Source organism: Pleurodeles waltl, chromosome 9 (assembly GCF_031143425.1).
Source record: "Pleurodeles waltl isolate 20211129_DDA chromosome 9, aPleWal1.hap1.20221129, whole genome shotgun sequence".
Lineage (NCBI taxonomy): Eukaryota > Metazoa > Chordata > Amphibia > Caudata > Salamandridae > Pleurodeles > Pleurodeles waltl.
In genome coordinates this window covers 368,650,267-368,676,238 of record NC_090448.1, presented here as the reverse complement: position 1 = coordinate 368,676,238, position 25,972 = coordinate 368,650,267, and the positions used below count along the sequence as shown (strand labels likewise).

The window sequence follows — 25,972 nt, the reverse complement described above, 5'->3', positions numbered from 1 at the left end:
TAAGTAGCCTATGCCCATTTAACATACAACACAACAATGCATTATGGGAATGGTAGTCCACACCCCTAAAGTGCATCTACCACATAAATAGCAAGCTAGTGTAAAACCAAACAGATATACAACACAAAAAGCGTTCATAGATACTATGCCAGGGTAAACTTTATCCTTTTACGTAACTGTGAGAGTACATATCCAAGCATGACATGCTGCGCATTGTTGTTGCAGATGTTCCGGACATGATGCAGCAGAAGGTGGAAATGTGGGGGATTGCGAAAGTCAGCCACAGTCCGACTCAAACACCAGTGAGTCCATCATACAAACACCAACTTGACGCAGGGCAAAAGTGCTACCCCTCCCTGAGTATAACCTGGACTCCGATGAATTGCCGGAAGAAGTACCCACACCACCCCCAGAGGCTAGAAGCACCGATAGACAGCAGTCCCTGCCCCAGCATCAGTCCACTCCCCTCAGGAGGCGTTGCGATGAAGTCAGACAGTGCACAGAGGAAGGTGAGGGCCCTGAGGCTTCCATGCTGAAAGTGCAGCGCATGCAATGTAAACACATGAGGTCAATACACAGGCAGTTGTTGTTCATCGATCATAAGATGGGATCAATGCACAGGCAGTTAGAGTCTCTCAGTGACAACATGGGATCAACGCAAAGGCAGTTTGAGTCGCTTAATGACAACATGGGATCAATGCACAAGCAGTTGGAGTGTGTAAGCTGCATGAGGGACAGCAAACAGCAGCAGAACATGCAAGGGATATGACAAATACAATTAGGGAACTTTGCACTGTGATGCAGCAGGAGCATGTCAGCCACCATAGGTGCCATCACCAATTAATGGGCCAGTTTGATGGGTTCAGCAGATCTGTCAATTGGCTCACTACCACAACTGCTTTGGTGTCACGACATGCTGTGGGCATGCAAGTGGAGATGGCACATTGCAGTCAGGATGTTGCACGAGGATTGGTGCACATCACCAATATTTGGAGACAATGCAGATGGCCCGGAGTGCAACAAACAGGGAACTGGGTGGTGGGAATAGTGAGGCTCTCTCTAGCCTCAGCAGTCTCACAGCCCCTGTGATGGATCCTAGGCGTCGCAGTACCAGACACAATACTGTCTCTGAACCCGCAACAAGAGGTGCCACTGAGACCACTGAGCACTCAAGTGGAGTGTGTGGACGTAGAAAGTAATCTTAAGAGTCACAGGGGACTTGCATATCATGTAGCAATGCAGTGATACTATGATGCTAACAGTGTGACACTAACTAGGACCTGTTTGTGTATACTGCTTACCTATGTTCTAATCACACATATATTACCTGAAGTCAAGGCAATAAAGATGCTACCTACAGCAATACATAAAGGTTGACATGGTGTTGTCATTACTTACGTCAAAAATAGTTGCGTGTGATCTCAACACGTCTTTGTCTGCCCTCTGTTGCACTGCTTCTGTCTGCTGGATGAAGGGGTGGCAAGGGATCATCATCCTCATCGGAGTCAGGCTCTGTGGGTTCCACTGGTATGCTCCTCGTTGTTGCAATGTTGTGCAACATAGCACATGTTGCCAGGATTTTGCAGGTGTATTTCAGTGCACCACCACTCTTGTGCAAGCATCAGAAATGGCTCTTCAGCAGGCCGAAGGTCCCCTCTAGAATGCTGCGTGTCATCCTGTGTGCTGCATTGTACCTCCTTTCGTCTGAAAAGAGTCTAAGCCATTCTGGGCCTCTTTATATAGGTTGCACCTGTTTACCACCTGATTTCAATTCGTGGTAAATTGCACGTGCAAAACCCATTCTGCAAATATTTGCAATTTGCGACAGGTTGATGCATTACATTGTGAATCTGGTTTTGCAAATCTCATCGCTATTTGCGAATCGCATTCTGTGATTCGCAATATCTCGTCACAATTGTAAGAAATCATTATTTTAGCGATTCCTTAGAATTGCACTGCGAATGCCTTTCATACATCGTGAAAGGCAATTTTGCATTCGCAAACAGTGTAATTTACCAATTTGCACTGTTTGTGAATGCAAAATCCTTTGATACATCTGGCCCTAAGTTCTGAGTTTTCACACCTGGTTAAGGAATTCTCCATGATACAGAGAGCCTGTGGGGTGTTTGGCTGCTTGTGGCTCGATCAGGAATAGTGTGCCCATAGGGTCTGCTTCCCTCTGCCATGTAGGCTGGAAGCCCTCATTTCAGGGGTGGTGGGAGGTGCTTGCCATCCATGCCAGATTAGAAAGGAAAGTGGCCTCTGGCAGGGTGATGACACGAGCATTGGCCTTCTTCTTCAGAGACTACCTCCAAGACGGAATCTATACTCTTAAAATGTCTAACTTCACATACCCATGTGCATGCAGTCGGACAATCACATCACAGCACTTTTCCCGTGATGAAACTGTTACTTCACCGGTACTCACATCTGCCTGTCCCTGGAGAAGATACATTGCATGTCTCTTTCCACAGTGAAATCACTTGTGCAATGGTAATTGGGTCTACCTTTACAAATTGCTCAGCCCTCCCTTTCCCCCCAAAAGGTGACAGACTCCACTTTTTGGGTTAGGACATAGCAAATTTACTTCACATCAAACAAGGTGGCATAACATCTGTCGGTGACCTCCGTGTTGAAGCACCTCATGGGACAAAGAGGGGGCCACCAGGTGCCAGCCCACTTTTAAAGCTCCTTGCCCCTACCCCCTCTTCTGCGTCACTTCTGTTCGCTTCCGGTCATGACCACTTTCATCCGGCCCCCAGCCCTCTACAGTGAGTGACTAATGACACCCACAGCAAATGGTGGTGGTCTCTTTGCAAGGACCCCAAATGTGCCTTAATTGGTGCTCAGCATGCAAGATACCAGCTCCACACAAACACACACATTTCCATGCACATGTACAGAAATGTACCCCTACAAATGTTTTAGTTGTCATAGTATATTTGAGCCTTTAGTTTGTGTTAAGAAATAATACTATTCTGTACATCTAACATGTCAAATTTGTGTTACATACTAGGAGTTTGAGGGACAGCTGACCACAGGGGAAGTCTGCCTCCCCTGGGTCTTTGGGAGGGGGTGCAGCGCTACAGTTTCCATTTTGGGCTTGGGCTATCAGGGAGCCCAACACAGCCCAAGGTCTATATAGAGAGCTTCATTTGGGCTCCCTGCCACCATTTTAGGTTCCAATGACCTGGCGGCTGGTGTTTTTTTCCTGCCAGCCAACTTCTTTATTTCAGTTGTTGGGACCTGATAGGTTTCTGTGAGGTCTTCTTTGTCAGTGGCTCTGTTGTTGTGACGGATGCATAAAGGGAGATTATTGTTGTTCTGTTGTCACTTGAGACAGTTGCATAGGGGTGGCCTGAACATTTTGCAGGAAGTTACACAAGTTGGAGTGGCGTTACCATAGGTAAAACTGATTAACACTTACAATCATAGGAGGTAGGGGAAAGTTGAGGTTGAAAATGTTGAAATGTGCTTATTTTGCAATGAGATACTTGTGGGGTCGGGTATGTGGGTGTAAGAGTAGGTGTGGGTGTAGGATATCAGATAGTTAATTGGATGTTTAGAGAGGTTTTAGTTTCATAAGTTGGTTTGTAAAGGAAAGTTGTAACTGTGCACCAGTTTCAATGAAGCGGCCTTTTCCACACTTTACTAAATGGTCCGTGGTCTGTGGTTCCCTCTCTCCCAATAACATTTTTAAGCAAAGGAGCATAACCACTGACACAGTGCGTTAACTATTAAAAATGCTGATCTGCGTTGCCCAAAAAACTCTTGCCCTCTTTTCAAGTTTGACATGTCTAAAGTAATTTGCCAGGCCGGCAGGTTCTGCTTCGTGCATGAAACTACATTCCTGAGTAGAAAAACAGTGGCAGCCTATCCGGCTTCTTATTGAGGTATGACAGATCGCCGTCTTTTTTTGTCTGCCTTTCTGTAGTGTTGACGTCAGGAAGAGGGACGGGCCATTCACCTGTATCCTTGAAAGGTCACGCAGAGGACCTCCACCAGACCTGGGCAGAGTGGGTGTGCCCTGGCTGACATCAGGGAATGTTTTAAAAGGAAGGGGAGCGGGAAGCGGGAAATCAGTAGGATAGCAACGGAGATTAAATAAAGTTATTTACTGCACCGAGTCGGCGTATTCATTTACTCACTACGCCGACCCGACAACTGGCGACGAGGGTGGGCCCACCTGTTGCCTTGCACTGCTGACTGTCTTGCACGCAGTGTTGCAGTGGAGCTGTGCCGCGCGTCACCTGGCTTCCTGCCCATGCACACACCGACGCCTCCAGCCTGCCCAAGGATCCTGCTTTTCTGCTGCCATTTTCCGCCCAGCTGCCTCATCGCCGCTCACCCCACGCGAGTGTGCGGCTGAGCCTGTCACAGCCCTTGGTCCTCTGAGAGGCTGCTCTGGGTGTGGGAGTGTCCCGCCCCATCTGCTACACTCCCTGCTGGGACCCGGACGCTGCCTCTGCTGCACTTCAAGGCAGAGACAGGAACGCCTCGCCCCAGCATCACGCACTCCTGAGTCTCGGGCGGCTGGCCCAGCCCACCTGTGTCGAGGAGGCACCGTCCTCCGTTTTTGCCACAACAAAAAAAACTAAAAAAAAGGAGGGGATGAAGCCTGCTACCCCCCCATTTCCATCTACCTGACAACACACCATGCACGTGGTGCACCAACAACAGCAGACCTACCTACGTTGCATGAGGTGCGGAAGCAACTGCCCGGACACAGCCATCGAGGCGTCCTCCCCCATGGCCTGCAGACAACCCAAGTCGTCCTCCAACATGGCTGGCATCCCCCCACTGGAGCCGTTCACCATTACAGGGGCCCCTCCCACTCAGGCAGCAAGGTGGAAGGTATGGGTAGAGCAGCTCGAAACCTATTTTGACTCTTTGGACATTCAAGCAGAGCGAAAGAGGCCCCTCCTCCTCCATCTAGGAAGGGGGGACATCGATAAAGTGTCCAAGTCAGTATTTGAGGCACAGCCACACACATATGACATCTTAAAAGGGGTCATCACAGCGCATTTCGAACCATACGCAAACCGGGACTATGAGAGGTTTTTGCTACGCCAAGCGCGCCAGACGTCAGACGAGTCAGTTGACGTTTTCTACGCATGCAAGAAAGAGCTAGCCAGCATGTGCACGCTGCCCGATGAAGAAGACGAAATCCGGGCGCAGTTCATCCAATGCTCCTCATCGAAACTCAGGGAGCATATCCTGCAACAGCCAAACATGCTGATGAGGGATATCCTCATCCTTGGACGGTCCTTAGAGCTGTTAAAGGCACGCGCGGCACACATGGAGCAAGCGCCAAACAGTCCAAGTCAAGGCAGAACCAGTTAACGCTGTGTCCACAGGCACATCGTGAACAGTTCCAGAGGGAGGTACAAAGACAGACTCTGCAAGTGGTGTGGAGGGTCGCTACCACACCCCGGAGGCTGCCCAGCACGAGGGAAAGTCTGCAGTGCTTGTGGGTAACTAAACCACTTCGCGAAGGTCTGCCGATCGGCACCAAGAGCAGCGGCGTCCGCACCTAAGAAGTTGGTCAGGGCAATAGACGCCGCCCCGCCCCCGCATTCAGACAGTAACATGGACGATGATCACCAAGTGGTCCACATTGTGCACACCATTGGCAATAGATGGCTACCCACGTGCTAGGTGCGTCTACAAGGCCTACCCATATCTGCACTAGTGGACACCGGGGCCTCAATAAATCTCATGGCCATAGAAGGGTACCGGAAACTTTCCAAACCCCCACCCCTCAAACCGACCCTTGTACATATCTACGCATTTGGCAATGCCCAACCGCTCGAGATAGCAGGGGTTTTCACGGCAGAAGTCGCCCATGGAAACACCACAGTATCGACTAGGATCTATGTATCCAAAAAAGGCTCAGGATTCCTGCTTGGCTGCCAGACCGCCCAAAGTCTCAACTTGGTGCAGTTTGCATTCAGCTCTCTACGCTAGCAACCTAGAGGGCCTCGTGAAAGAGTTTGACTCACTTTTTAAGGGAATCGGCTCCCTGAATGGTCCGCCCCTTAAACTCCACATTGACGATTCAGTGGCTCCAATCACTCTCAGGCACCGGCGAATGGCTTTCCACCTATGCCCAAAAGTAGAACAAGAATTTCGGCCTCTGGAAAAAGCAGGTATAATTGAAAGAGTGTCAGGCCCTACCCTGTGGGTGTCTCCGATTGATGTAGCGCGAAAACCCAAACAACCGGAGGCCGTCCGAATCTGCGTACACATGCACCTGCCCAATCAGGCGATCAAGAGGGAACGACACCTGACCCCGACCATAGACAACATCTTCGGTGAGCTTGCAGGATCCCGGTAGTTCTCCAAAATGGACCTCAGGTCGGGGTACCATCAGATTGTGCTACACCCAGCGTCCCGGCCGATAACCACCTTTTCTACACACACTGGCATGTGGAGATACACCCGTTTGAACTTTGGCATCTCCAGCGCCGCGGAGGTATTCCAACACACCATAAAAGGGGTCCTGCATGGACTCCCACCGGTCCTCAATGTGAGCGACGATATCTTGGTGCATGCTCCCACTTTGGAAGTTCACATGGTAAGGGCAGTATTTGTGAGGCTGCAAGAACACGGGCTGATGATCCATAGGGAAAAATGTGACTTTCTCAAGCAAGTAATATGCTTCTTTGGCTACCGGTTCTTGGAGCATGGGATGGGCCCAGACCCGCACAAGGTAAAGGACATTCAGGAAGCCCCAGCTCCTACATCTGTCTCGGGGGTCCGGAGCTTCCTTGGCATGGTCACATATTGTGGTCGGTTTATGAAAAATCTGTCCGACATCACCGGCCGTTTGAGAGTACTCACTCGGACTGACCAACCATGGGCATGGGGTGAGGAGCAGGAGCGCGCCTTCCAGGACCCCCGCTGTGAGTCGCAGTTGACCGTCGAGGCCAGCCCCAGGGGTCTGGGTGCCATCCTGACACAGAAACAAGACTCTGGAGAGTGGGCCCCAATCGTGTTCGCCAGCCGCAAACTCACCCCTACCGAACAGCGGTACTCCCAGATAAAGCGTGAGGCCATTGCCATCAACTGGGGGTGTCGCCACTTCCACCTTTATCTCTATGGAAAAGCATTTTCTGTGGTGACAGATCACAAATCTCTATTGCCCCTTTTTAAAGGGTCTTCGTCCAAGCTGCCTCCACGCATCGAAAAGTGGATCTTGCAGCTGCAGGAGTTTGACTTTACTGTTGAGTACCAGCCAGGTACGCGGAACCCTGCTGACTTTTTGTCATGCAACGCCCGACAAGCTACCCTCCCGGGAGGTGTCAGAAGTGCTTGAGACTGAAGAATATGTTCGGTTTGTGGTCGACTGAGCCAGGCCGCTGCCCATGCCGCTTGAGAAAGTAGCAGCAGCCACCAACCAAGATGAGTGCCTGAGGATTGCAGTAGCAGTCACCCGGTCATGTGGGAGTGCCCCGGCTGACGTCAGGGAATGTTTTAAAAGTAAGGGGAGCGGGAAGCGGGAAATCAGAAGATTAGCGACGGAGATTAAATAAAGTTATTTACTGCACCGCACATCCGAGTCGGCGTATTCATTTACTCGCTACGGCGACCCGACACTCTCAAGAGACAGGCACATTGGCTTGGGCATAGCCAGGGTAATTTGAAGCCTCTATCTTTAAAGCCTTAAGTACAAAGCACAACGGTCTTTCACTTAAAATACAACGCAATATGCAGCAAACAATGCAATTACAGTGTAAGTAGGACCCTAATGTATGTCAGAATCTTTGATGAGGTCGAGTTCTAAAAACTTTTGCGAGGTTCCTCTTTGGTTTTCATTCCAAGGAGTACCTTGTACTGGAGAAACCAGATGCCAAGGAAGGAGACAACACAGCATTTGTAGCCACCTATTTGGATTGCTGCAGTAGCTGCATCATGAAGGAACAGTTTAGGCCTGATTTTTCTTAATTAATTGCATATTGTTACAGGAGTGCACGGACTGAGAACGAGTGAGGCAGGACACAATGCCCGGGATACCTTTCCCGTGTGATGTCTTGATGGCCATTGGATCAGACAGAGATGTTTCTGTACCCTTGGTTGCAGCTTCACGGTTAGATGTGAGCCTGTTGTTTATTGGAAGAGGGTGTGCTGTGGTTGGTTTGGGCATGTCATGAGCGATAGGCCACCCCACTGGATGAGTGGCCAGTGTTAGCCATAGATGGAGTGTCTGGAATGGCAGCCAGCTCTCATATGATTGTCTGTTGTATAAACCTCTAAGAGAAAAGTGCATGTGGTGGAAGGGCCTCCCCATTGTCCTCTTAACCGAGATAAAAGGGGTGTTTTCAGCATAATTTACCAGCATTCACCCCAGGCATGCTCCGGTCTTCAAAAGGTCCTGTCAGGAAGATATTTTGCCTGGGGCATCCTGAACTGAATATGGTGCATGTGGTGCATGGCTCAGCCTTCATTGTCTTAATTCAGCAGGGATGTGAGGAAGAGTGTCATCAAACACCTAACAAGTTAATACTGTAAGGTTCATTCAGTACTGAAAATTAAAAGAAAAAATACTTTTCCTAAATCTCACATGATGTAATACTTTGCATAAGTGGCTCAGAAGCAACCAATCAAAAACTGAGCAGTAATGTTACTCTACAGCCTTCACTGTGGGAGGAAAGCTAGGCTATTTATATGTGACTATCTTGTATCACCCTTTCATGCAATTAATCTCTCTTTTAGTTTCTGGGGCCCACTGCCATTGCTCATTTGGAGTTTAGAAGTCTTGGGAACTTATTTGCTATGTTGCAGATCTGTTTCAGCTACTACATCCTTTGTAGTGGGGTGGGAATCACTGCCCCCTTTCTGGGCTCCCTTCAGATGCACAGTACCTTGTAGTTGTTGAATTATTTGTGCTGCAGGCATAGGTTAGGTGTCTCACTGGGACCGCTCTCCTCACTGAGGGGCCTATTTATACTCCATTTGTGCCAAATTTGTGTCTTTTTTTTACGTAAATTCGGCGCAAAACTAACTCCATATTTATATTTTGACGTTAGACACGTCTAAGATGAGATGCAAGGTAGGCGTTCCCATCTACAAAATGGTGCTAACTCCATAGCCCCATATTTATCCCCTGTGCTAAAATGATGCACGGATGGAAGGAGGGGGCTAAATAATGATGCAAAGCTGACTTTGCACCATTATTTAGCGTCTGGGTCAGATCAGACATTAGGGGACCTGTGGACCCATATCCATGGTTAAATGCCATGGAATGGGTCCACAGGTGCCCTCCACAAGCCCTAGGAACACACCCATCCACATCAGAGGGACACTGGAGATTGGGGGACCCCATCCCAGGTAAGTAGAGGTATTTTTGTTTAATTAAAGAGCCATCAGGGGCCCAACTTTGGGCCCCCTGTATGGCACAGGGTGCAATGGCCATGCCTAGGGGACGCTGGTCCCCTGTGCTGCCCATTGGGGCGTTGGGAAGACATGAGTCATGTGGTATGGATGGTTTTGCGTCAGAAAATGAGGCTAGGCTTGTTAGAGGCATTATTCTTGCCTCTAACCAGCCTTGCCTCATTTTTTTGTTCAAAATCACCTTCTACCCATACCGCGACCCCCACCCGGCTAAAATAAAACAAATTATGCCAGCCCACCCTTTGCAATGGCTTGCACCCGGCTGGAGTCCAGGAATGGCGCAAGCCGGTGCTAAACTTTTTGATGCGATGTGTTAGTGCAGTTTTGCATCAAAAAGTATAAATATGCCCCTGAATGTCTACTACCCACACCCAGTGTTCAGTAAGCAGAGATCCCTCCCTAGCCCAACTAGGTGGTTTGCGATCTGCATTCACAGAGCTGGCACAGGTCATAAGTAAGTGGAGGCATCACCTACAACAGTTGAAAAGGTGACTGTGGATCATGGCTTAGGAATCTTTCTTGGGGCTAGAAATAAAGCTGACACCTCAAACAGCTGGCTGCACACCCCTAGTAAGTACATCACTGTGACTCATTTTGGTTTTTCTCTTGCTTTGACTACAGACATGATCTGGTCACACTGTATTGGCACCTAAGAGACTCCTGGGCCTCACCCTTGCAGAGTGGTGCTGATCCTTCCCCTTGCAGAAGTGAAATTTTCATCTCATCTCAGCTTCAGTTCCTACATTGACTCACTTCTTCAGAGAAGCATCTCCCTCGTGCAAGGACAATTCCACTGTCCCTCATGAGTAGTTGGTTAACTCTGTCCCTCAAAGCAGAGTCCAAACTGCCTTTTCTGGCAATCTTAAGCTAAGATCCCAGGTTTCTGGTTCTGAACCTGGCAAATGGAGTTGGCAGTAAATACTCTAGTCCTGGAACACAGAGAGTGAAGAGACGCTGGCCTTGAAGCTTGTAGAGAAAACTTGGCACTCTGGCTGAACTTGACTGCTCTATCTATATTAAAGTTGCAGACTAATTGTGTGTTCCAAGAGTCAGCTCTGAGACTGGTTCTGGGCAGTTCCGCTCCTATTGAATATTCTACTCAGACTAGTCCTTCAAGGTATTTGTCACCAGATGTGAGCATAAAGGTGGGGTTGCACTGGGAGTCTCCAAGCAGGAGAACCTAAAACAAGTACACAAAAGCAAGGGAAGCTGTCCCACTTAAATGCCTGTTACCTTGCAGGGGTAGCTCTTCCAGATAATAGGTGGTCTGGAGAGGGCAATGATAAACAGTCAAGTTTCAAAGGGGCCCTCTGTCTTCTCTCGTTAACATCCCCTGATCTGACCCACTACAAAGGATACCAGGAATGCTCTTGGGAGAGGCCTGTGGCCCACATTCGCTGCCTAGGACCTCCAAAACTCTCTAAAATAGGTACAATTTGATTGCAGTAATTACAACATAGATCCCAGTTTGGCTATGGCTGCTTTGCCATATGAGCTACATGCACTCATCCTATGTAGACACAAAGCATATGATATATATCCAAGTCCCACTTGGAGGAGGAAAGGACCCAGTTGCAGGGGACTGGCAGACAACATTAAAAAGCAGAACATGCCAATAGGTGCTTCTTCCTGGCATAGACTGATAAAAAAGACCTGCCGTGCCACTATCAACAATATCGCTGCCACAACTGTTAGTCCGCTGCTGCTGGATGAGCTGACAGCAAAGAGGAAGCATATGGTGTTCTCATCTGACCACCAGAGCCCCACATTGGGTCTCAATCCATGTCAAGAAAATAGCTCTAGCGCACACTCATGTTTGTCATGTGTGCTGAGGTAGGGGTCAAAAAGCTACAGGTTGTTGTGGTGTGCTGAGGCAGGTGTGCACATTTTCCAGAGCCACGCATTGGACTTTTCTCTATCCCAACACAAGAGGATCTATGAATGGACATTTAGACAATTGACTAATTCATGTTCCATCCATCTTCGGGAAAAGGGTAGACACAGTGATGGTTTGCAGGCTCTTGTGAGATGATAAATTTCTTCGCAACCAGAACAATTTGCATGTACTTTATTTTAAAGATGTGAAATTCATTAAAGCAAGATTATTGAACTACTGAATATCGATCCCCAGAATATTGTGGAACAAGTATATTGAGGAAACAATACTAAGGGACAAAATATCAAAAGGTAGGTGCAACTATGGAACTGTAGAATTACAATTCCTAACTCCATATCTATGTACCTTGAAGATACATGTATCTCTTAGGTACATATGTAGAGTTGTGTATAGAAAATCAAGATTGTTTTACCTATTGATATTTTTTTCAATATTTTGTCCTGATATTGTACCCCATCGATATTCTGGGATTAATATTCAGGGTGCACAACAAGAAAGATTCCAGATGTAATTCGAGGCAGTCTTCCTGCCTTAGCTGAAAACTACAGGCCTCTAGTATCATCTTGCTTTATGCTGTAAAAGGAGCAGGATTCTTCCATGCAGTTGCCTTGGGGCAGTGGAACAAGCAAGCTTGAGAACTGTAGTGCCTGTCTGACAATCCTTCCTGGTGATGAGTTGGATCAGTACTTATGGACTCTTTGGGGCATATTTATACTCTGTTTGTGCCGAATGTGCGTCAAACTTTTTGACGCACAATCGGCACAAACTGTGGACCATAGTTAAACTTTGACGCCCGAGTCCGCGAACGCCAAAAACCCACCGTGTGCATCATTTTCTGGATGCGGGAAACTGCCTTGCGTTAATTACATGCAAGGTAGGCGTTCCCGTCCAAAAAATGACTTAAACAGCTGTGCGCCTTATTTATGCTACCGCGCAAAAATGACGCACTGCTGGGAGGCGGAGTCAGAAAATGACGCACAACCCGATCTGCGCCAAAAAATAACCCAGGCGTTAAAATTAGGCAAACACACCACTACTTAAGGAAAACACACAGAAGCAACAGCAGAGCTCCAAAAGGAAGACATGGAGGTGCTTTTCATCCAGCATGCACGCAGACGCAGAGCACAGGACCAACAACAGCAGCTTCCACAACACCAGCAGGGACCCCAAAGGCAACGCAGAAGGCAGGAGAGAATATTCCGCACCAGGACAACCGTTATGGGACTCCGCCAACAAGACATCATTCAGAGGTACAGGCTTTACTGATAAGCCATTCAGCAGCTGCTGCGCAACATTGAGCCACAGTTGGAACCCAGCCTGCAGACACCCCACACCATTCCACCAGAAACCAAGTTCTAGCTGTACTACACATGCTGACTTCTGGCTCCTTTCAAACCACTGGCTCCCTGTTGCTGGGATCTCACAGCCATCATTCTCCGCCTTCCTACCCAAGGTACTGGATGCCATCATCTCATTCACACCCCGCCACATCAGCTTCCCCAACACACAGCAGAAGCAGCAGGAGACAAAACAGGGGTTTTACCAAATTAATGGCTTCCCACACGTCCTTGGTGCCATTGACTGCACACATGTACGCATTGTGCCACCTGCTGCAACCGAATATCTATACCGCAACAGGAAGCACACACACTCCATTAATGTGCAGGCCATTGTCGATCACCGGGGTTTGATCACCAACATCGTGGCAAAGTATTCTGGGAGTGTACATGATTCATTCATCTTCCGTCACTGCACCATCAATCAACACTTCCAGGATAGACAATATGGAAATGGCCTACTTGTTGGTAAGTACAGAAACATACTTATATACACACCGCACAGCAACCCGCTAGGATACACAACACATACACCACAACATCGACACGTGGACAGGAACACCCTGAGGTGGTGACACCGCTAGGCATGTTTGATATCCTCACCCAATGGGAGACCACACCTAGGGACAAATGACCGTTCTAAATAACAACTGATGCCACTCCAGAGACACAAGGGAAAAATGTAAAACAACACAATGACAAACATATGGCCCCAACTGGCAGTACATCTGGGAAGATTAAACTTTCAATATCACATCAATAACACTCAATCCAACACCCTTCAAACCAATACGTACTGTGTAAGGGGTGTGTAATGTGTTTTGCGGCAGGTCAAACACCATGACACACATAGCATGATGATGACTACGATGAAGGTCACGTGCAATCATTGATGCTGTACCAATATCTACTAAAGGTTCCTTGGGCCTACATTTGTATCATAGTTGCTTTCCCAACCCTCATATTCCTCCTGGGGTATTGTGTCAGGTGGGTCTACAATGCATACTCAAATACATTGTATGGCATAATCAGTTTATTTATTGCACCATGGGGGGGAACTTGTCTCTAAATAGCTGAATCATGGCCTATCCCTTGTCTGGGTCTCATGTATGCATGAGTGACACATTGTGACAGTGTACCATGGCTGTATGCATGGATTGTGTATGGTGCCTCCAGCACAACAAACAAGGTCAGATAATGTGCATGAAATGTCTACACATGTTAGGACCCTGACAGTCCACAAGCTGATTCACATTGCTCCCAACATATTGATGGGGCTTGTGTGGTGAATAGCTGTGAGAGTAATCAGTGCAGAAGCACTGATGTTCCCAGATGCTGTGGGATTTTTAAAGGCCAACCTGTGTACAAATGTTGTGAGGGAACCTGACTGTATAAGAATCCTGAGACATTAACTTTGTCAGCACACCAAGGTTGCCCTGTTGACAGTCTCATAACACGTCTGCAGTGACAGGGTTGGACCATCCCCATGAGTGTTCTCAAATCCCCATTGGCTTTCCTTCTATTGATCTGCGAAGGATACTTTGTAGATACAGGAAATAGCTCCACAGACTCAAGACTAGACCTGCACGTAACTGTGACAACATAGCCCCCAATAATTATACAGGCTAAACATTGGCCCACACACATGAATCAGACACCTCTGTGCATTTTACCACTGGAAATATGTGAACACGTGCTGCTTGGTCTGCTGGTCCTCCACTGTCACAGGAGAGACATGGCTCTGTTATATGACTCCAACTGCGGCGTAACATTACAATTGTGTATTATATTTGGGACTCCGTGTCACAAAAACGCTACCCACATAGTATGATCCCATGCCTGACTCATGGTGGGTTAACAAACAAGTGCCTAGGAAGTAGTTGTTAGGGTTTGTGCACAGCAAAGAGCATGTCCCCTCTCACTGCACTAGTGGGTTCTGTAATAGCTCCCTTTTAAACTTACTATTGAAAGCCTTTCTTGTTATCTCACCTTCCACCCCCTAGGCTTCTGTGTATGTTGTTTAATGTGCTGTTTTGTTTACACATTGGGCCTTGCTTTTACCAAGGCTTCTTTAAAACACTCCTCTCTAGGCCATGTGTTAATTTAACTCATTTGCATAATAACTGAAACTCTGCACACCTTTCAAGAACATGTGCAGCATGTGAGGACCACACCCAGCTCTTCAAACCACACCCAGCTCTGCACACCTTTCAAGAACACGTGCAGCATGTGAGGACCACACCCAGCCCTGTCTATAAAAGGCAGCCCCCGAGCCTCACCCAGTGCTTGTCTCGTCTACCTCCCGCTTACCTGAGGACAGATCCCTCGGCGCTGGCACTCCTGCTCTCTACAGACGCAGCTGCTGGCTCTTCCTTCTTCCGGTTTCCGGTTCCTCCTTGCCTCAGCCTCTCTCCTACAAGCAACCTGCAAAAGAGAAAGAAGACAAGGTTAGACTGATCAGTATCTCTTGCCAGCAACAAGTAAGTGCAAAACTTTTATTACCTGAAAGAACTTTGACAACAATTTCTGGATTTGTGTATAGACAATTTGAAACAAGATACCTTCCACGAACATTGTGATTCAAACTCTTTGTTACAAGAATACTTTGCGGAACTTTGTGAAGCAAACATTTTTTTTATGGAACTTTTAAGAATCGAACCGTGGAAACCATTAACAGCAAGGCAAACAGTAAATCAAGGACTTGCACAAATTACATGCTGTATTTTGACGTAAAAGTACAGTATTTGTTTTATAAAAGATTCTGGAAATATGAGAAAAGTGAGTCTGCTATTGGCAATTTAGGCTTTAGTTATATTAAGATGAATGTTTGATATTGATAATTCTGATAATGGTATTTGTTTAATGTTTTAGAAGCTTTAGAGTAATAGAAAGCACATCCCAGAGCAGTAACACATTCCAAACCTGGAAACTAGAGACCAGGATCCAAGAGGTACTTTTAGAAGAAAATTTCTAATAAATAAAGGGATAGTCAGGAACCCAGTTAGGAATAGGATGTACTTATCTGTTCTTTGTTTATGTTTCATTAGGCACCAGTTTCTACAGAAGTCAGAGAGGGCCGCAGATTTGTGCTGCTCTTCAACAGTGGAAACGCAAGAACGCTGTTGTCTCTTTATTTTATTTTATCCACTTCCCCCCTTCCCTTGAGCTTCTGTTCTTAGTGCACTGTTTTAAAAATTAGTGTGCTGGAACAAGCAGTTTCAGGGTGGGGTCGGATTGTCTTCAACCTCCATCAGAACTGAACAAGGACTCAGGTGAGCTGGGCTTTGACAGAAGCACAAGCCTTAATTAAAAAATAAAAAATAAAAATTTCAGTTCTGGTGGACAATGAATATCGGGGAAGAAATAGAGGGCATTGACGTCACGGATATGGCGCAGGCCCTAAATGAGGACTTGGCTCATAATGAATCAGTGTCTGGCATCTTGCAACATATGCAAGAGGAAATAGAGAGATTAAAGATGGAGAATACCTCTTTAAAACAGGATTTAAGCAGGTATAAATTTAGGGTATCTCAGTGGAACACAGCTTTTACGCCTTTGTTTAAAACCTCCTCAGAGACAGGGGCGCCATCAAAACATACAACTTTGCCTCCCCCAGTTGAGGTCACTGTTAATGTTCCTAATGCTGTGCCCTTAGCAGCACCTGAACGTTTTCATGGAGATAGTAAAAAATTCCATGTTTTTATCAATCAATGTCAATTACACTTCGTTTGTAAGCCACAACAGTTCCCTACTGATGCTACGAAAGTGGCATTCGTCTTGTCTTATTTGGGTGGCACAGCAGCCAATTGGTCAATTCCTTTCGTGGAGAGAGATGATCCCATCCTCCATAATTGGAATCAATTTAAACGTACCATGACCAGCCTTTTTGCAAAACACACTTTCATGCAGGCAAGTGATAATGAGCTTTTAAATCTTAAACAAGGTAACAAGGATTTATTGACCTATCTCACTAGTTTTAATCGTTTACTCACCGAGACACACTGGCCAGAAAAAAAGCGTGTCTCCCTTTTCTATAAAGGTTTGAGAGACGAGTTAAAAGACGCGCTGGCTCATATCGTTGATTTGCCAGAAGACTATTCGGACTTTGTAGATTTAGTTGTGAAATTAGAACATAGACTAGGAGAAAGAAAGGGAGATAAATACAAACTGGAATCACGGTTAACTTTTATTAGACACGAGAAGAAAGACCCAGATAATAAACTCCCTGAACCTGAGCCTATGCAAATAGGGACACTCAGAGGTTCACTCACATCAGAGGAAAAAGAAAGAAGGAGAAAACTTCAATTATGTTTATATTGTGGAAGGGCAGGTCACTTTGCCAGAGAATGTCCAGTAAAGCCTAAAAATCCACGAAAGGGTGCTGTTTCCTCCACCTCCTCAACTGAATCGGGAAACGATTAAGCTCGACAAGGGGAGAGGTTACTTGTTCGAGAAAACATCTTAATCAAACCTCTAATGCTGCAGCCTTCATGGTACCGCACATACCTAGACATTTCATAATTCAGGTCGTTTTAATTGTTACTACCCAAGTGAGGCATTCTCTCCCTGTCCTACTGGACTCCGGCGCAACAGGAAATTTTGTGGATAATAAGTTAGCTGAAAACTTAGGACTTCCTATGTGCCTAAAGCCTTGTCCAGAAGCAGTATGTGCAGTGGATGGGTCAGAATTGACCTCTGGATTAATCACAAAACAAACAAGTCCACTTGTTATGGTCTGTCAGAACGGGCACACAGAGGTGATTAGCTTTGATCTGATAGATACTCCTAATTTTGGTTTGATTCTCGGGGTACCCTGGTTAACAACTCATAACCCAAAAATTGATTGGGTGAATAGAAATGTTACTTTGGATTCCTCTTTCTGTAGAACCAATTGCTATCAAGAAGCAGGTACAGAACAGAGCACAGTATTACACTGTGCTAGTGTTATACAAGATGAACCAAGTCTCCCTCCTGAATATTCTGACTTTAAAGACGTCTTTGATCCAGTAAAGGCTAGTGTGCTGCCCCCACATAGGTCTTATGACTGTCGTATAGATCTTATCCCAGGGGCCCCTTTACCTAATAACAGAGTATATGCTTTGACTGACGAAGAAACCAAATACTTAAGAACCTACCTAGATGACCTACTACAGTCTGGGTTCATCCGTCATTCCACATCTCCGGTGTCATCTCCACTCTTTTTTATCCCGAAGCCGGATAAATCCCTGCGCGCGGGTATCGATTATAGAGGACTAAATAAGGCTACAATAAAGAATAAATATCCTCTTCCTCTAATACCTGTGTTGTTGGATCAATTAAGACATTATACTGTATACACTAAACTAGATCTGCGGGGAGCTTACCACCTGGTCTGAGTAAAAGAGGGGGATGAGTGGAAGACAGCTTTCAAGACAAAGTTTGGTTTATTTGAGTACACAGTAATGCCCTTTGGGTTATGTAATGCCCCTGCGGCCTTTCAGTTCTTTATAAATGAGGTCCTACACGAATTCCTGGACGTTTGTGTCATAGTATACATAGACGACATCCTCATTTACTCTAAGAACTCAGAAGAACATACCCAATATGTTTGTGCAGTATTATCAAAGTTAAAAGAAAATAATCTTTTTGCTAAGTTAGAAAAGTGTACTTTTAATGTCAGCAAGGTGGACTTTTTGGGATACTGCCTGTCACCTCAAGGAATAACTATGGATGTAAAGAAAATCAGTGCTATTGCTGATTGGCCAGAACCATCCTCTGTAAAAGATATTCAGAAATTTCTGGGTTTCGCCAATTTTTATAGGAGGTTTATTGCACATTTTGCAGACATTGCGGCCCCAATAACTACCTTGTTGCGGAAAGGGCAACGATTTCTTTGGACTGATGAGGCGGCACACGCCTTTCAACTCCTAAAACAAAAGTTCACTTCAGCCCCAATTCTGAAACATCCTGATCCTGACTTGCCTTTTTTTGTTGAAGCGGATGCTTCACAAGTAGCTTTAGGAGGAGTTCTCTCTCAACGAGATGCAGTAGATGGCCAGTTACATCCTATAGCCTTCTATTCCAAAAAGTTATTACCAGCTGAACAAAATTACACTGTGGCTGAAAGGGAACTACTAGCTACCAAAGTAGCCTTTTCAGAATGGAGGCACCATTTAATGGGAGCCAAGAACCCAGTTACAATCTTTTCTGACCATAGGAACCTACAGTTTTTTGTATCACTTAAAGCACTAACCCCACGTCAGATGCCCTGGTTAATTTTTTTTAGCACATTTGACTTTGTAATAACCTATAGACCAGGTGCACAACAAATTCAATCTGATGTGTTATCTAGATACGGACATACTTCAGACATGAAACAAGATAAAATAGGAGAACCCATTATTCCTCCCCAAAAGTTTTTGGCACCAGTACAACAGAAGGATTTCATCACAGATCTATATAATGCACACATGCAAATAGCACCTCAGGATTGGTTAAAGGATTCCCATAACACAATACAACGAGGTTTATTGTATCACAACAACATGCTGTTAGTGCCCACCTCTGAATTACAAACACAGGTGATAATTTGGCATCACGCCTCACCGTTGGCAGGTCATCCTGGTTGGGTAAAAACCCTGGAAAATGTGCAAAAACACTTTTGGTGGGACACTATAAGAAAGGACATTAAGCAATTTGTCACTACCTGTCCAATTTGTGCAAGACATAAATCTTCTCATAAGGCCCCTGACGGTTTGTTAATACCAATGCCAACACCCAAGCAACCTTGGCACACTGTGAGCGTAGACTTTATTGTAGGTTTACCACCTGTAAAATCTTTCACAACAGTGTTGGTTATAGTGGATTTTTTATCTAAAATGGCACATTTTGTACCATTACGGAAATTACCCACGGCGGCAGAATTTGCCGATATTTTTATAAGGGAAATTGTGCGTTTACATGGTTTGCCAAGCAAAGTGGTGTCAGACCGAGGGAGCCAGTTCAACTCTAAATTTTGGAAAAAATTATGTAAAAAACTGAAAATAGATGTGGCATTATCCACTGCTTTCCACCCAGAGACAGATGGACAGACTGAACGACTGAACCAAACCTTACTTCAAACGCTACGTTGTTTATTGGCTGATTATTCTAGTGAATGGTTGGAAGCTCTCCCTGTAGCGGAGTTTGTTTATAATAATACTGAGCATTCAGCTCTACTTTGCTCACCATTCTATTTCTTGCAGGGGTATCATCCAAGAGCTATACCCATTTTGTTAGAAGATTCTCTGTTACCTACAGTAACGGATAGACTAACAAGGTTAGGTGATATACAAGACAAAGCCAGGAAACATTTATTAAAGTACAAGGAAAGCATGAAATGACAAGCAGACAAACACAGATCTGAGGCCCCAATGTATAAAATCGGTGACAAGGTATGGCTCTCCACAAAGAACCTAAACATAGAGGGATCCCGAAAGCTGCAACCACGTTTCATTGGACCCTTTAGTATAACTGCCATAGTAAACCCGGTAACAGTAAAATTAGATTTACCAAAAGAATATCCAGTACATACTACATTCCATGTGTCCTTGCTTAAGCCGTACAATCCAAAAACCCGACCTGAACCACCACCTCCACCCATACCAATTAAGGGAAATCTAGAATATGAAGTGAAAAGCATAAAAGACTCAAAAAGAATTAGTGGTCGTCGGTTTTATTTAGTAGAATGGAAAGGATATGATGAATCTGAGAATTCATGGGAACCAGCATCATATGTACATGCCCCACAGCTGATTAGACGGTTTTATTTAAAAAATCCAGGAAAACCCCGTCCTGTAGGAGGGCCTTTGAGGGGGGCAACTGTTAGGGTTTGTGCACAGCAAAGAGCATGTCCCCTCTCACTGCACTAGTGGGTTCTGTAATAGCTCCCTTTTAAACTTACTATTGAAAGCCTTTCTTGTTATCTCACCTCCCCCCCCCCTAGGCTTCTGTGTATGTTGTTTAATGTGCTGTTTTGTTTACACATTGGGCCTTGCTTTTACCAAGGCTTCTTTAAAACACTCCTCTCTAGGCCATGTGTTAATTTAACTCATTTGCATAATAACTGAAACTCTGCACACCTTTCAAGAACATGTGCAGCATGTGAGGACCACACCCAGCTCTTCAAACCACACCCAGCTCTGCACACCTTTCAAGAACATGTGCAGCATGTGAGGACCACACCCAGCCCTGTCTATAAAAGGCAGCCCCCGAGCCTCACCCAGTGCTTGTGCTCGTCTACCTCCCGCTTACCTGAGGACAGATCCCTCGGCGCTGGCACTCCTGCTCTCTACAGACTTTCATTGGCTTCAATGGGCGCAGCTGCTGGCTCTTCCTTCTTCCGGTTTCCGGTTCCTCCTTGCCTCAGCCTCTCTCCTACAAGCAACCTGCAAAAGAGAAAGAAGACAAGGTTAGACTGATCAGTATCTCTTGCCAGCAACAAGTAAGTGCAAAACTTTTATTACCTGAAAGAACTTTGACAACAATTTCTGGATTCGTGTATAGACAATTTGAAACAAGATACCTTCCACGAACATTGTGATTCAAACTCTTTGTTACAAGAATACTTTGCGGAACTTTGTGAAGCAAACATTTTTTTTATGGAACTTTTAAGAATCGAACCGTGGAAACCATTAACAGCAAGGCAAACAGTAAATCAAGGACTTGCACAAATTACATGCTGTATTTTGACGTAAAAGTACAGTATTTGTTTTATAAAAGATTCTGGAAATATGAGAAAAGTGAGTCTGCTATTGGCAATTTAGGCTTTAGTTATATTAAGATGAATGTTTGATATTGATAATTCTGATAATGGTATTTGTTTAATGTTTTAGAAGCTTTAGAGTAATAGAAAGCACATCCCAGAGCAGTAACACATTCCAAACCTGGAAACTAGAGACCAGGATCCAAGAGGTACTTTTAGAAGAAAATTTCTAATAAATAAAGGGATAGTCAGGAACCCAGTTAGGAATAGGATGTACTTATCTGTTCTTTGTTTATGTTTCATTAGGCACCAGTTTCTACAGAAGTCAGAGAGGGCCGCAGATTTGTGCTGCTCTTCAACAGTGGAAACGCAAGAACGCTGTTGTCTCTTTATTTTATTTTATCCACTTCCCCCCTTCGCTTGAGCTTCTGTTCTTAGTGCACTGTTTTAAAAATTAGTGTGCTGGAACAAGCAGTTTCAGGGTGGGGTCGGATTGTCTTCAACCTCCATGAGAACTGAACAAGGACTCAGGTGAGCTGGGCTTTGACAGTAGTATCCAACATTCCAGGACATGTGATTGCTAAGTTTTGGAACATTGACATGAACAACCGTCTGCTATCTATCCAGTGCATGCTTTGTCATTGGTGGTGTTTATGTTCCAAAAAACCTAGGAAGTGCACACAGCAGTTCTTGCTATGTGTAGGACTAACACATGTCCTCTCTCATTTCCACACTGACTTGCATCTGAGGGTTGGACACATTGACTCCACATGCATACAAGCAGATTAGCAAAAATGCATCTTGTAATGTTCACACAGTGGGTCAACAGCAATAGTAGTAGTCAAATCACACACATTGACCCATAGGCTTTGAGTTATTGTAGTGAGTTGCGTTGCCTTGCTATCTTCTCTTGACGCAAAACATGCCCAAACTGGGTAATACATAATTGTATCCCACATGTTTGGCCATCCTTTGCGTCAGTGATGCGTGAAAATCCGGTACACCAAGTAGAGGATCATGGTCCGCAGTGGTATGATCTGTCACATGTGCCCATACACCATAATGCCCAATGTGGGTGCAATCAGCCTATCTCTGTATTTTCACAACTGTCATGTCCCATTCAAAATTAGAAATGACCCAAACCCTGTTAATGACAGAAATGTTGACACATATGCGTAAAAAAAGGACACACATGCGTCTAAAAATGCTGCACATGCGTCGAAATATGACGCACAATGCCCTGAAACATCCATTGGCCCTGAGCGGTAATTCCCACACTGTCCCCCCAGAAATTGGTTAAGTATAACACATATTTAACAATATGGATGCAGGGTTATTTGTTATCATTTGCGTAAAAAAAAAAAATGATGCACAGACTGTAAGCATGCTTATATTTTGACACATAACAAGAAAAACGCACAAATTTGAGGCAGGAAGTGATGTAATAGGATATCCTGTTTACAGAATTGGTACAGTGGGTGTACTTTCACTTTCACTTTGCAGTCTGTGATATTTCCTGACTATGTGGTTGTGTATAGACTTATCTCTTTGTGCATTTTGTGATTTTGTCTCCAGTGTGGTCTTTAAATTGTCTTTTGTGTATAATAACTGTCTGTGGTATCCTGTCTGAGTGTTTTTGTGGTCATTTGTGTTGTCAACATTTGTCTGTGTTGTGTTGGGAGTCTGTTGTGGGTAGTGGTAGTTTGGGTATAGTTGGGCTGTGTTTGTAGTTTTCCTGTCCTACTTTCCCTCTATTCTCCTTTGTTTACCTTTATCCCCTCTTTAGTTTTGGTACAATAATGTTGGGTAGGCCTTGTCTTGGCAGGATGGGAGAGGAGGAGTTGAGTGGGTTTATTTGACTGGTGTGCCACTTCCTACCCCTGATGATAGAGGCAGGTGGTCCTGTGATCCAAGGCTATCACACAGAGGCAAGGAGGCTCCGGTGGGCAAAGGTGTTGTACCATCTGCAGAGAATATACAACACACCGCAAAATGACCACCATCTGAAGCACCGCTGGGCTAACCTTGTTGCCATGGAGAAAGATCTGCTGGACCACCTGGGGATTGGGATTGGTGGCCCTGTTGGTGAGTACAAATCAGAGTAATGTGCACGTTGAAATGCTCTGTAGTGACAGTGGCTGATTTTTTCATATTCTGCCTGCAATGTTTTTGAACATGTGGAATGCTAGTGAAACATACAGGGCCATATTTCTACTTTGTTAGCACTGCAATTGCGACCTGTTTTGAAGCAAGAGCGGCGCAAACTTCCAAAATACGATTGTATTTTGGAAGTTTGAGCCACCTTTGTGTCAAACAGCAACACAAATGTGGTGCAAAATATGTATAGATATGAGCCACAGTTGCCTGTGAGGTATACAAATTTCCTACACATTTACCGTCATTTGTTGACGCAGCAGCTAGACAAACTTTCTAAACACAACAGGAGCCTGAAAATTAGTGCTGGCTTCACGTCAATTGATGGCAATGTGGCTCAAACATATGTTTCATGTGTGGTCATTGAGTGTATCAGGAAACATATCTTGGAAATCCAGAAATGTTCCAGAAATATTGTGGCCCTCAATTGTTTTCGGATACATGTCTGAACTGGATTCTGACACATACGTAACAAGTTATACCTTACCTCAGCTAACATCTTAGACTGATATATTGAGTTTGTAGTGCCACATTTCAATTAGGGATGGCTGGCAAAAGGTATGCACGCGGGTTCATATCTCTATGGTTGGTGCAACTCACCATAGCTGTGGCCCATCAAATGAAGAAAATGATACAAATTGAGGGCTAACAACTGTACCTGGCCCTTTGTACATTGTACCTGTGTGTCTAAAATTGGTCTTAGTCACAATGTCTGGGTGACTGGTATTGCAGTCCTCACGGAAAGTGGCTTTGGATGTCTCACATGGATACACATGATGAGAGGAATACACTCCTTGATTTTGTCTGCTCACTAATGAAGGAGCATGTTTGCCACCACATGATAGTTAGGGCCACTGCATGTGAGCGGATATGTGTGTATCACTCACTGGAGTCCTCGGGTCTGTACATGTTTGCAGTGATATGTAGGATGCAGTATCATCATGTCTGAGAGGCTTTAATTTCTGAGTTAATATTACACATAGTATTTGTATTTTGAAGTGTTGTACAGTGCACAGACATTGAGCACATTTCTCCCTTCCATGCCTTACAGGTGGACCCGCACCCTACACTATTGGAGAGGTGGCTCGATTTGCGGACCCAGACATCTCTAGTAAGTGTTGATATTTCTGTTCTGTGTTGTGTTGTGTTTGCTGATGATGTGTGATTGACTCCTGTGTGTTGGACACACAGCAAGGTGTGATGCGCTGGTCAATCATCTGTTTTGTTCCTTGAGTGGAGTATTATTTTATCACCATATTGGAGTTGGCCAATCCTTATCCTATTGGCATATTTTGGGATTCTAGGTCAGTCCTGTAGCATGGCAATGTGACTGGGGATGAGTTATGTGGATAAAACTTGAAATCAGAAAATGCAGCAGTGGACCATATTTGTTAATTAGTCAGCAAGTCAGACCCTGATTCTCACAGAATAGAGATGCCAAAGTCTTACCCACAGACTTCAGCTTCCATATTCACTAATGAACATGTTGGACTGTATGTTTAACTTCCTAGCAGCATGCTCCACATGTTGTGCCACGAGTATGAGGCACTTGAGTTCAATGGCCTAGGTATGCATGCACCTCATGGCCAGAGGTGTGCATGCATCTATCTGTTTGTTTTAAGTCATGGCTTACTGGTAGGAAATGATGTAGACAATGGTCTGCATCTCCAAAGATAAGTGTTGATGGGATTGTCCAAGGTTTGGGTATATCCTATTTGGAGTTCCTCCTTACCTGTGGTGTGCTGGCCAAACCCATGTACAGCTTTCCAAAGCTTCCTGGGTGTCCTTGTTGTTAGAAATTATTAGTTGCTTGTCCACCCCCTCCCCCCCCCCAGACACAGGCGTAGGATTGTGAATAGTGTACCTAGGACTGTGATCCAAGTTTGGTACACAGACATGTAAATCAGTAAATCACTTGTGCAAACCTAGGATACCCACTCATGATTAGCACATGCATTCTATACTGGCAAGTCCATTTACAACTTGCATATCTTGTGGCCCTAGATTGCCATCCAGAACATAGAAATGTGTTGGCCTGTCTGTGGTGGAGGATATACAGCATGATTTTTACCTGACAACTGGCAGAACTATGATGCCAAAGTCATTCCAGTTGTTATCCATCTTGTATGGTTTGGATGTGCTATTTGATGATAGGACAGTTGTAGGCTGGCTTGCCATGTTCTTACTCAGGGACTATCAGTGATCTGTATGATGATATGGGCTGTTACAGGTACATTAGATGTATAGTCTGATTTACTTTTGAGCCATTTCACACAATGCAGTACCTAATGTTTGGTTTTCTATTTGTCTTAACAGCAGCCAATATGACTCCCATCCAGCTTCGAGAGTTTCAACGCAGGGCAATGCGTTACCGCCACATTCTGGATGTGGAGTCTGGGTACCGCAACATGGCAAGACGACATCGACATGAGAGAGCCTTCAGAGTGTGGAGGGCATTTGCACAAGGGG

At 45.3% G+C, this 25,972-nt stretch overlaps 1 long non-coding RNA gene across 2 annotated transcripts in view; it reads right to left on the bottom strand.

Annotated features, from left to right (window-relative positions):
• LOC138258626 (uncharacterized) overlaps positions 1-4,676 on the bottom strand; it is a 238,293-nt gene extending 233,617 nt beyond the window's left edge. The window contains exon 1 of one of the 2 annotated variants that reach the window (XR_011198465.1): positions 4,187-4,676. This is a non-coding gene — a long non-coding RNA (uncharacterized lncRNA). The remainder of the gene's footprint in view (positions 1-4,186) is intronic. The other variant, XR_011198464.1, reaches the window with a different exon arrangement.
• Between the last annotated feature and the right edge of the window lie 21,296 nt (positions 4,677-25,972).